The sequence below is a fragment of the Bufo bufo genome, chromosome 1 (assembly GCF_905171765.1).
Source record: "Bufo bufo chromosome 1, aBufBuf1.1, whole genome shotgun sequence".
In the NCBI taxonomy this organism is placed as follows: domain Eukaryota; kingdom Metazoa; phylum Chordata; class Amphibia; order Anura; family Bufonidae; genus Bufo; species Bufo bufo.
Genome location: NC_053389.1, coordinates 788,344,978 through 788,356,980, shown reverse-complemented (window position 1 = coordinate 788,356,980; position 12,003 = coordinate 788,344,978). Strand labels below are relative to the sequence as shown.

The following is a 12,003-nucleotide window of genomic DNA, read 5'->3' as shown; positions in this document are numbered from 1 at the left end:
CGATTGCGCAGCTGATATACACCCCCTTCTAAAAACCGTTGTTCCCCTCCGTCCCGTCTACCTCTGGACCCCCTCACCCTTTGGCGGCCTTTTCCTCGCCCACGATTACTCTGGGGGGCCTTCTCTCTCACTCTCAGATGCCTCGAATGTGTTCCCCGATCCCTAGCTACATACACTCGGTTCTCCCTGAAGTCCTGTAAATCTCGATTGAATTGTCGGTGCTTACGTTCTTTCAGGTGGTATTGGAATTTGTCCAAGGTATTTTTCAATTGCAATTCCTTGCTGGCAAATTCCCCCTCCTGTTTGAACTGCTGTGTTGCCTCAATTTGTTCCTTAAAGAGGACCTTTCATCAGAATCAAGTATGTAAACTGAATATACATACATGGAGAGCGGCGCCCAGGGACCCCCCTGCACTTACTATTATCCCCGGGCGCCGCTCCGTTCTCCGGTGATAGCCTCCGGTAAAGTCATAGTTAGGCTCCACCCATTTGAGCCTGCCGGCGTCTCCTTCTCCTATGCTGTAGCGCTGGCCAATCGCAGCGCTCAGCTCATAGCATTGCTAAGAGCTGAGCGCTGTGATTGGCCAGCGTCACTTTATGTGGTAATAGCTTTGGAACGCTTTTACTTATCCACGCCATTCTGAGACTGTTTTCTCGTGACACATTGTACTTCATGACAGTCATAAATTTGAGTCAATATATTTAACTTTTATTTATGAAAAAATCCCAAATTTACAAAACATGTTAAAGATAATACAAATGGATCCATTATGAACGGATGCAGACGGTTGTATTATCGGTGCGGATCCTTCTGTGCAGGTCTATGACGGATCCGCACCAAACGGCAGTGTGAAAGAAGCCTAAAGACAACTTTTTATTTTTTCGTTCCCATAGCCATCTGAAGGCTTGATTTTTGTGGGACTAATTGTACTTTGTAATGGCACTATTTAATAAAAACACAATTCTGCCATTCCACGGCATTCCCTACGTGGTAAAATTTACCTGTTATGTTCATTCTCCAGGTCAGTAAGATTACAGCGATACCATGTATGAATAATCTTTATTGTGTTTAAATACGGGGGAGAAAAATAACTACAACAATTTTTTTTTTTTTTCAGCGCCATATTCTGACCCCCACAACTTTTTGATAGTTATATCTACAGAGATGTGGGAGGGCTTATTTTTTGCGGGTCGACCTGTAGTTTTTGTTAATACCATTCTGGGGTGTGTATGACTTTTTGATCACTTTTATACAATTTTTGGGGGTAGATAAAGTGATGAAAAGACGGCAAGTCTGTCTTTTTTTCCTATTACGCCATTCACCGTATGGGATACGTTGTTTTAGGCTACTTTCACACTCGCGTTTTGGCTTTCCGTTTGTGAGATCCGTCATGGGCTCTTAGAAGTGGTCCAAAACGGATCAGTTTTGCCCTAATGCATTCTGAATGGAAAAGGATTGCATCAGTGCATCAGTTTGCCTCCGTTCAGTCACCATTCCACTCTGGAGGCGGACACCAAAACACTGCTTGCAGCGGTTTTCTGTTCGTCTTGGGATGCGGAGCAAGACAGATCGTCCTGACACAGAATGTAAGTCAATAATGACGGATCCGTTTTTTCTGACACAATAGAAAATGCATCCGTCCCCCATTCACTTTCAATGGAGTTCATGACATAATACAACCGGATCCGTTCATGACGGGTGCAGGCGGTTTTGTTATTGTGACTAAAGCGTTTTTGCAGATCCATGAGGGATCCGCAAAAAACGCTAGTGTTAAAGTAGCCTTATATGTGTTAATAGTACGGGGGTTTTTCGCATGGAACGATGTCTATGATCCTTTTTCAAAAATTTTTTTTTAGGGGGGTGATTTGAATATATATATTTATTTTATATTTTTTTTTAAACCTTTTTCTTATCTTTTTTTTAAGGTGCCCAAGTGGACCCCAACATGCAATCATCAGATTGCAGTTTGTATAGGGTATTGGAATCATTTCCATTATCCTATTCATAGATTACTATATTAAAATTCAGTGCTGCCACCTGCTGGCCCAAAAGCCATTCCCGCAAAATCTGCCCTACAAAATCCATACATCGCTCCTTTCATCTGCTCCCTGCCATGTGCCCGTACAGCAGTTTATGACCACATATGGGGTATTTCTGTAAACTACAGAATTAGGGTAAGGGTCCATTCACACGTCCGCAGAATGGGTCAGCATCCGTTCCGCAAATTGCGGACCCATTCATTCTCTATGGGGCAGGAATGGATGCGGACAGCACACAGTGTGCTGTCCACATCGGCATTTCCGGAGCGCGCCGCCGATCTTCCGGTCCGCGGCTCCGGATTTTTTTTTAACATGTCCTATTCTTGTCCGCAATTGCGTACAAGAATAGGCATTTCTATGGGGGTGACGGCCGGGTGTATTGCGGATCCACAATACACTACGGATGTGTGAATAGACCCTAATGAGTATTGAGGTTTGTTTGGCTGTTAAACCGTTCTGCCTTCCAGGAAAAAACTGCTTTAAATGTAAAATCTGGAAAAAATGTGAAATTTCGCCTCCATTTTCCTTTAAATCTTGTGAAATATATAAAGGGTTAACCACGTTTGTAAAATAACTTTTAAATAACTTGAGGGGTGTAGTTTCTAAAATGGGGTCATTTATGGGTGATTTCTACTACGTAAGCCCCACAAAGTCACTTCAAAACTCAATTAGTCCTTAACCCCTTAAGGACTCGGCCCTATTTTACCTTCTGGACTTGGCCATTTTTTGCAAATCTGACCAGTGTCACTTTAAGTGCTGATAACTTTAAAACGCTTTGACTTATCCAGGCCATTCTGAGATAGTTTTTTTTGTCACATATTGTACTTCATGACACTGGTAAAATGAAGTAAAAAAAATTCATTTTTATTTATAAAAAAATACCAAATTTACTATATAATACATAGTAATACCTCCAAAAATAGTTATTACTTTACATTACCCATATGTCTACTTCATGTTTGGATCATTTTGGGAATGATATTTTATTTTTTGGGGATGTTACAAGGCTTAGAAGTTTAGAAGCAAATCTTGAAATTTTTCAGAAATTTTCAAAAACCCAGAGTGAGGTAATTGGGTCACGGGCAGAGGGGAGGATTTTGTGTGGGAGTGTCTGAGTGTATTGTACGTGGTTATTGGCTGTTTTTACAAAACCCTGTGGGTGGTAACCTTGTTGGAAAATGTGTATAAATCAATGCTTGTGTGTTCAAATAAAGAGTTCCTGTTTTTACCCTTCATCATGTTGAGGCTGGTGTTTGGGTAACTGATCAACACTGGGGGATTGCTATACGCTGAAGATTTGCTATACTTTCCTGGCTATAACTACTAGCTCTTGTAAGAGATGTTCCTGCTCTCTGGATCCCTGAGAGGTTCACCAACTGGAGCCTGGAGCCTTGTCGTAGGTCCAGGGTGGGTAGGAGACGGCAAGACCTCAACCAAGCTTTGGCGGTTCGTGGGGTCTGCAGTGCTTACGGTGTCAAGTGGAGTGCTTGGAGTCCTCGGGAAGCACTAGGAGCATCTATCGACGGAGGTACCCGGTCGGGGTGCCAGGAGATCCGTTACAGAAACCACCCAAAAATGACCCCATTCTATAAACTACACCCCTCAAGGTATTCAAAACAGATTTTACAAACGTCGTTAACCATTTAGGTGTTCCACAAGAGTTATTGGCAAATGGAGATGAAATTTCAGAATTTACATTTTTTGGCAAATTTTCCATTTTAATCCATTTTTCCCAGTAACAAAGCAAGGGTTAACAGCCAAACAAAACTCAATATTTATGGCCCTGATTCTGTAGTTTACAGAAACACCCCATATGTGGTCGTAAACAGCTGTAAGGGCACACGGCAGGGCGCAGAAGAAAAGGAATGCCATACGGTTTTTGGAAGGCAGATTTTGCTGGACTGTTTTTTTTTTGACACCATGTCCCATTTGAAGCCCCCCTGATGCACCCCTAGAGTAGAAACTCCAAAAAAGTGGCCCCATTTTAGAAACTCCGGGATAGGGTGGCAGTATTGTTGGTACTAGTTTAGGGTACATATGATTTTTGGTTGCTCTATATTACACTTTTTGTGAGGCAAGATAACAAGAAATAGCTGTTTTGGCACCGTTTTTATTTTTTGTTATTTACAACATTCATTTGACAGGTTAGATCATGTGATATTTTTATAGACCAGGTTGTCACGGATGCGGCGATACCTAATATGTATACTTTTTTTTATTTATGTAAGTTTTACACAATGATTTCTTTTTTGAAGCAAAAAAAATCATGTTTTAGTGTTTCCATAGTCTGAGAGCCTTATTTTTTTCAGTTTTTGGGCGATAACCTTGGGTAGGGTATGATTTTTGCGGGATGAGATGACGGTTTTATTGGCACTATTTTGGGGTGCGTGTGACTTTTTGATCGCTTGCTATTACACTTTTTGTGATGTAAGGTGACAATTTTTTTTAAATTTAGCACAGTTTTTATTTTAAATTTTTTACGGTGTTCATCTGAGGGGTTAGGTCATGTGATATTTTTATAGAGCCGGTCGATACGGACGTGGCGATACCAAATATGTATACTTTTTTATTTATTTATGTAAGTTTTACACAATAACAGCTTTTTTAAAACAAAAAAAATGATGTTTTAGTGTCTCCATATTCTGACCCATAGGGGGTTAGGGTTTTAGCCGAGGTGCCTGCTCAATGATTTGAGCAGGCAGCTTGTTCCAATCAACGTCCTAAAAAATAAAATAAAAAGCTATTCACAAAACGTTACAAACATAAAGTAGACATATGGGGAATGTTAATTAATAGCTACTTTAAGAGGTATTTATTCGTCTTAAAAGCAGAATAATTCAAATTTAGGAATTAGTGATTTTCTTTTCCAAATTTTTTGTAAATTTTGGGATTTTTTGTTTATAAGAATTGGTTGGATAAGTAAAAGCCTTCCAAAATTAGTAAGCAGACCCTCATGAATCAGATCCAGGTCATGTGACTGCTGAACAACCCATGTTAAATATCGTTATTCACAAAAGAACGCTAAGCAAAAACAGGATCCCCCTGGTGATGGAATGTGAGAAGAAAAACTCCCATGATGCATTTCCTAATTTGCATACCAGTTGTGTCAGCAGTTGCACGTTAGGTTTCCTTCTCCTCGGTAAAAGAGCCAAATGTTTGGTCTTCTGTGAAATGGACGTGAGTTAGTGCTGGCCAGAGGAGGACGTGTGATGGATGGAAGACTAGAGCGGCCTGTGCAGTCATTAGTATAACGTCTCCTGTCCTCAGTGCCTGTCCTGCATGCCGTACAGTGTGTCGCCCTAAGCTGGCTGAGTAGTGTCCGGTGTGCGGGTGCAGCTGGGATGGTGAAGAGGTTAGCTTTGCGCAGTGGCAGTATCATAGCCAATGAGGTTTAACTGAGGCGTGATTATTGCTTTTTGAAAACTTTTTACCAATACCCCGCCATGATGACTTGAAATATAGTCAGCAATGGCAATTTTTGACAGTCTCTGAGGAGACTGAGATGTGTGGTTAAATTAGATGGATTATACAAAGTGAGTGTTGTTAAGAGGGGTGTCTGATATGGAACAGTGCTGTTCTGTATTTGTGTATTGTCTTTTGAAGGCTATTTTCACACTAGTTCCGCACGAAATGCGAGTGTGAAAGTAGCCTAAAGGCTTAACTTATTTATTATCCTAAAACCATAATGTTTTTATTTTTCCGTTCCCATAGCCATCTGAAGGCTTGATTTTTGTGAGACTTGTACTTTGTAATGGCACTATTTAACCGCCTCCAGACCGCCGAACGCAGGAATTCGTTCCGGCGGCGGTCAATTTGTTCCTCCTTCACGATACGGCGCGTCATCTTGCGAGACGCGAGATTTCCTGTGAACGCGCGCACACAGGAGCGCGCGTTCACAGCATCGGGAGGTAAACGAGTGGATCTACAGCCTGCCAGCGGCGATCATTCGCTGGCAGGCTGTAGATGCCATTTTTTCAACCCCAAAAAGGTATATTAGACGCTGTTTTGTTAACAGCGTCTAATATACCTGCTACCTGGTCCTCTGGTGGTCCCTTTTGCTTGGATCGACCACCAGAGGACATAGGCAGCTCTATAAGTAGCACCAAACACCACTACAATACACCCCCCCGTCACTTATTAACCCCTTATTAACCCCTGATCACCCCATATTAGACTCCCTGATCACCCCCTGTCACTGATCACCCCCCTGTAAGGCTCCATTCAGATGTCTGTATGTGTTTTGCGGATCCGTGGATCCGCAAAACACGGACACTGCGGATCCGCAAAACACGGACACCGGCAATGTGCTTTCCGCATTTTGGGGATCCGCACATTGCCAGAACTATATAGAAAATGCCTTTTCGGACAAGAATAGGACATGTTCTATAGGCTCTACAAAAAATGCAGTGTTCGCCCGATCAGGCCTGATCTTGTGCGCACACTTGCTTTCAGTCCGCCCCACCGCAGTGACAGAATATTTTTTTTCTGATCACTGCAAAAACACCGTAAAATCGCTACGGCGCTATAAAGATCACTTTTGAGGGGCATGGCGAGTTCATAAATGATTTTTTTTTTTTGGGCACAAGTTAGCGGAAATTTATTTTTTGTTTTTTGTTTTTTTCTTACAAAGTCTCATATTTCACTAACTTGTGACAAAAAATAAAATCTCACATGAACTCACCATACCCCGCACGGAATCCAAATGCGTAAAATTTTTTAGACATTTATATTCCAGACTTCTTCTCACGCTTTAGGGCCCCTAAAATGCCAGGGCAGTATAAATACCCCACATGTGACCCCATTTTGGAAAGAAGACACCCCAAGGTATTTCGTGAGGAGCATGGCGAGTTCATGTAACATTTTATTTTTTGTTACAAATTAGTGGTATATGAGACTTTGTAAGAAGAAAAAAAAAGAAAAATCATTTTCCGCTAACTTGTGCCAAAAAAAAATATTCTAGGAACTCGCCATGCCCCTCACGGAATACCTTGGGGTGTCTTCTTTCCAAAATGGGGTCACTTGTGAGGTATTTATACTGCCCTGGCATTTTAGGGGACCTAAAGCGTGAGAAGTAGTTTGGAATCCAAATGCGTAAAAAATGCCCTGTGAAACCGTAAAGATTCTCATTGGAATTTGGGCCCCTTTGCGCACCTAGGCTACAAAAAAGTGTCACACATGTGGTATCGCCGTACTCAGGAGAAGTAGGGCAATGTTTTTTGGGGTGTATTTTTACATATACCCATACTGTGTGTGAGAAATATCTCTGTAAATGACAACTTTTTAAAAAATGTTATACAAAGTTGTCAATTTACAGAGATAGTTGTCTCACCCAGCATGGGTATATGTAAAAATACACCCCAAAACACATTGCCCTACTTCTCCTGAGTACGGCAATACCACATGTGTGACACTTTTTTGCAGCCTAGGTGCGTAAAGGGGCCGAAAGTCCAACAAGTACCTTTAGGCTTTACAGGTTGCTCACAATTTAGCCCCGCCCAAAATCCAGAACAGTAAACACACCCCACAAATGACCCAATTTCGGAAAGTAGACACCCCAAGGTATTCGCTGAGGGGCATATTGAGTCCATGAAAGATTGAACTTTTTGTCACAAGTTAGCGGAAAGGGAGACTTTGTGAGAAAAAAAAAATAAATTTATTTCCGCTAACTTGTGCCAAAAAAAAAAAACTTCTATGAACTCGCCATGCCCCTCACAGAATACCTTGGGGTGTCTTCTTTCCAAAATGGGGTCACTTGTGGGGTATTTATACTGCCCTGGCATTTTAGGGGCCCTAAAGCGTGGGAAGAAGTCTGGAATCCAAATGCCTAAAAATGTCCTCCTAAAAGGTACTCATTGGAATTTGGGCCCCTTTGCGCACCTAGGCTGCAAAAAAGTGTCACACATGTGGTATCGCCGTACTCAGGAGAAGTAGGGCAATGTGTTTTGGGGTGTCTTTTTACATATACCCATGCTGGGTGAGAAAAATATCTCTGTAAAATGACAACTTTGTATAAAAAAATGGGAAAAGTTGTCTTTTACAGAGATATTTATCTCACCCAGCATGGGTATATGTAAAAATACACCCCAAAACACATTGCCCTACTTCTCTTGAGTACGGCGATACCATATAAGTGACAATTTTTTGCAGCCTAGGTGCGCAAAGGGGCCCAAATTCCAAAGAGTATCTTTACGATTTCACAGGGCATTTTTTACGCATTTGGATTCCAGACTTCTTCTCACGCTTTAGGGCCCCTAAAATGCCAGGGCAGTATAACCACAAGTGACCCCATTTTGGAAAGAAGACACCCCAAGGTATTCCGTGAAGGGTATGGTGAGTTCATGTAAAATTTAATTTTTTGTCACAAGTTAGTGGAATATGAGACTTTGTAAGAAAAAAAATAAAAATAATAATAATCATTTTCCGCTAACTTGTGCCAAAAAACAAAATATTTAAGGAACTCTCCATGACACTCACGGAATACCTTGGGGTGTCTGCTTTCCAAAATGTGGTCACTTGTGGGGTATTTATACCGCCCTGGCATTTTAGGGGCCCTAAAGCGTGAGAAGTAGTTTGGAATCCAAATGCGTAAAAAATGCCCTGTAAAATCATAAAGATTCTCATTAGAATTTAGGCCCCTTTGCGCACCTAGGCTGCAAAAAAGTGTCACACATGTGGTATCGCCGTACTCAGGAGAAGTAGGGCAATGTGTTTTGGGGTGTCTTTTTACATATACCCATGCTGGGTGAGAGAAATATCTCTGTAAAATGACAACTTTGTATAAAAAAATGGGAAAAGTTGTCTTTTACAGAGATATTTTTCTCACCCAGCATGGGTATATGTAAAAAGACACCCCAAAACACATTGCCCTACTTCTCCTGAGTACCGCGATACCACATGTGTGACACTTTTTTGCATCCTAGGTGCGCAAAGGGGCTAGGATTTCACAGGGCATTTTTTACGCATTTGGATTCCAAACTACTTCTCACCCTTAAGGTCCCCTAAAATGCCAGGGCAGTATAAATACCCCACAAGTGACCCCATTTTGGAAAGAAGACACCCCAAGGTATTCCGTGAGAGGTATGGTGAGTTCATGTAAAATTTTATTTTTTGTCACAAGTTAGTGGAATATGAGACTTTGTAAGAAAAAAAAAAAGAAGAAAAAATAAATCATTTTCCGCTAACTTGTGACAAAAAATAAAAACTTCCATGAACTCACTATGCCCATCAGCGAATACCTTAGGGTGTTTACTTTCCGAAATGGGGTCATTTGTGGGGTGTTTCTACTGTCTGGGCATTGTAGAACCTCAGGAAACATGACAGATGCTCAGAAAGTCAGAGCAGCTTCAAAATGCGGAAATTCACATTTTTGTACCATAGTTGTAAACGCTATAACTTTTGCGCAAACCAATAAATATACACTTATTGCATTTTTTTAATCAAAGACATGTAGAACAATAAATTTTGAAAAAAATTTATATAGAGATGTAGTTTTGTTTGAAAAATTTTACAACAGAAAGTGAAAATTTTCATTTTTTGGCATAAATTTCGGTCAATTTCGATTAATAACAAAAAATGTAAAAATGCCAGCAGCAATGAAATACCACCAAATGAAAGCTCTATTAGTGATAAAAAAAGGAGGTAAAATTCATTTGGGTGGTAAGTTGTATGACCGAGCAAATAAACCGTGAAAGTACTGTAGTGCAGAATTGTAAAAAGTGGTCTGGTCATTAAGGGGGTTTAAGCTAGGGGAGCTGAGGTGGTTAATAAAAACACAATTCTGCCATTCCACGGCATTCCCTACGTGGTAAAATTGACCTGTTATGTTCATTCTCCAGGTCAGTAAGATTACAGCGATACCATGTATAAATAATTTTTATTGTGTTTAAATACGGGGGAAAAAATAACTACAAAAATGTTTCTTTTCAGCGCCATATTCTGACCCCCACAACTTTTTGATAGTTATATCTACAGAGATGTGGGAGGGCTCATTTTTTGCGGGACGACCTGTAGTTTTTGTTATTACCATTTTGGGGTGTGTATGACTTTTTGATCACTTTTATACAATTTTTGGGGGTAGATAAAGTGATGAAAAGATGCCAAATCTGTCTTTTTTTTCCCATTACGCCATTCACCGTATGGGATACGTTGTTTTAGGCTACTTTCACACTCGCGTTTTGGCTTTCCGTTTGTGAGTTCCGTCATGGGCACTCACAAGCAGTCCAAAACGGATCAGTTTTGCCCTAATGCATTCTGAATGGAAAGGGATCGGTCAGAATGCCTCAGTTTGCCTCTGTTTAGTCACCATTCTGCACTGGAGGTGGACACTAAAACGCTGCCTCTTAAACCTTGCCACCTTACAGAAAAAAAACTGCTTAAAATTTTAAATCTTCAAAAAAGTGAAATTTTGCCTCCATTTTCCTTTAAATCTTGTGAAATATATAAAGTGTTAACCATGTTTATAAAATAACTTTTGAATAACTTGAGGGGTGTAGTTTTTAAAATGGGGTAATTTGTGGGTGGTTTTTACTATGTAAGCCCCACAAAGTCACTTCAAAACTCAATTGGTCCTATAGGAAGATGATTTGGGAAATTTCTTAAAAAATTTGAAAATTTACTTTTAAAATTCTAAGCCTTCTACCGTCCTAAAAAAATAAAATGCCAATCACAAAATGCTGCAAACATAAAGCAGACATATGGGGAATGTTAAGTAATAACTACTTTATGAGGTATCACTATCCGTCTTACAGCAGAGAAATTCAAATTTGGCATTTTTTGTTTATAAAAAGGTTAAAAAATTTGACTCCGATTTAACTTTAACTTTCCTGAAAGGGTTAAAAAATGTGGACTTCCCCTTTAAGTAAACTTCTAAAGAAACTATTAGTTATGTAACCCCCTGCACACCTCCCTCAGAATGGACCAGTCAATCAGTAATCAGCCCATCATGAATCAGATACAGGTCATGTGACTGCTAAACAACCCATGTTGAATAGTTTTATTGACAAAAGAATGCTTGTAAGAAAAACAGGATCCCCCTGGTGAAGGAGAGGTGTGAGAAGAAAAACTCCCATGATGCATTTCCTAATTTGCATACCAGTTGTGTCAGCAGTTGCACGTTAGGTTTCCATCTCCTCGGTAAAAGAGCCAAATGCTTGGTCTTCGGTAAAATGAACGTGAGTTAGTGCTGGCCAGAGGAGGACGTGTGATGGATGGAAGACTAGAGCGGCCTGTGCAGTCATTAGTATAACGTCTCCCGTCCTCAGTGCCTGTCCTGCATGCCGTACAGTGTGTCGCCCTAAGCTCGCTGAGTAGTGTCCGGTGTGCGGGTGCAGCTGGGATGGTGAAGAGGTTAGCTTTGCGCAGTGGCAGTATCATAGCCAATGAGGTTTAACCGAGGCGTGATTATTGCTTATTGAAAACTTTTTACCAATACCCCGCCATGATGACTTGAAATATAGTCAGCAATGGCAATTTTTGACAGTCTCTGAGGAGACTGAGATGTGTGGTTAAAATAGATGGATTATACCAAGTGAGTGTTTTTAAGAGGAGTGTCTGATATTGAGAAGTGCTGTTCTGTTATTGTGTATTGTCTTTTGAAGAGTACTTTTATTCTAGTTGTTGTAAGTTCTGTTCAGGGCTCTCACAAGCGGTCCAAAACACCTGTGTGTAGTTGGCACCCTATGTTCTTAAATTTCAAAAAGAAACACACCATTAGTTTGTGCCGATTCGGTTCTTGAGATATTGCGCGTTAGATTTTTTTGAAGCCCCGCCCACTTTCCACCCTATGTTCTTACATTTCAAAAAGAAATACACCATTCGTTTGTGCTGCAAAAATGAACGTTTGCGACGCTTTGGTTTCCGATATATTGCGTGCTTGATTTGCTGAAACCCCGCCCACTTTTCACCCCATGTTTTTAAATTTCAAAAAGAAATACACCATTCGTTTGTGCTGGTTTGTGCCGCAAA

At 40.7% G+C, this 12,003-nt stretch overlaps 2 non-coding genes across 2 annotated transcripts; both read left to right on the top strand.

Moving 5' to 3' along the window:
• The first annotated feature begins 5,395 nt into the window (after positions 1-5,395).
• On the top strand, positions 5,396-5,537 carry LOC120987404. The gene has a single exon (XR_005776018.1). It is a non-coding gene; the product is annotated as a U4 spliceosomal RNA (small nuclear RNA).
• Positions 5,538-11,388: 5,851 nt separating this feature from the next.
• LOC120987390 lies at positions 11,389-11,530 on the top strand. Its single transcript, XR_005776005.1, has one exon. It is a non-coding gene; the product is annotated as a U4 spliceosomal RNA (small nuclear RNA).
• Positions 11,531-12,003: the final 473 nt, after the last annotated feature.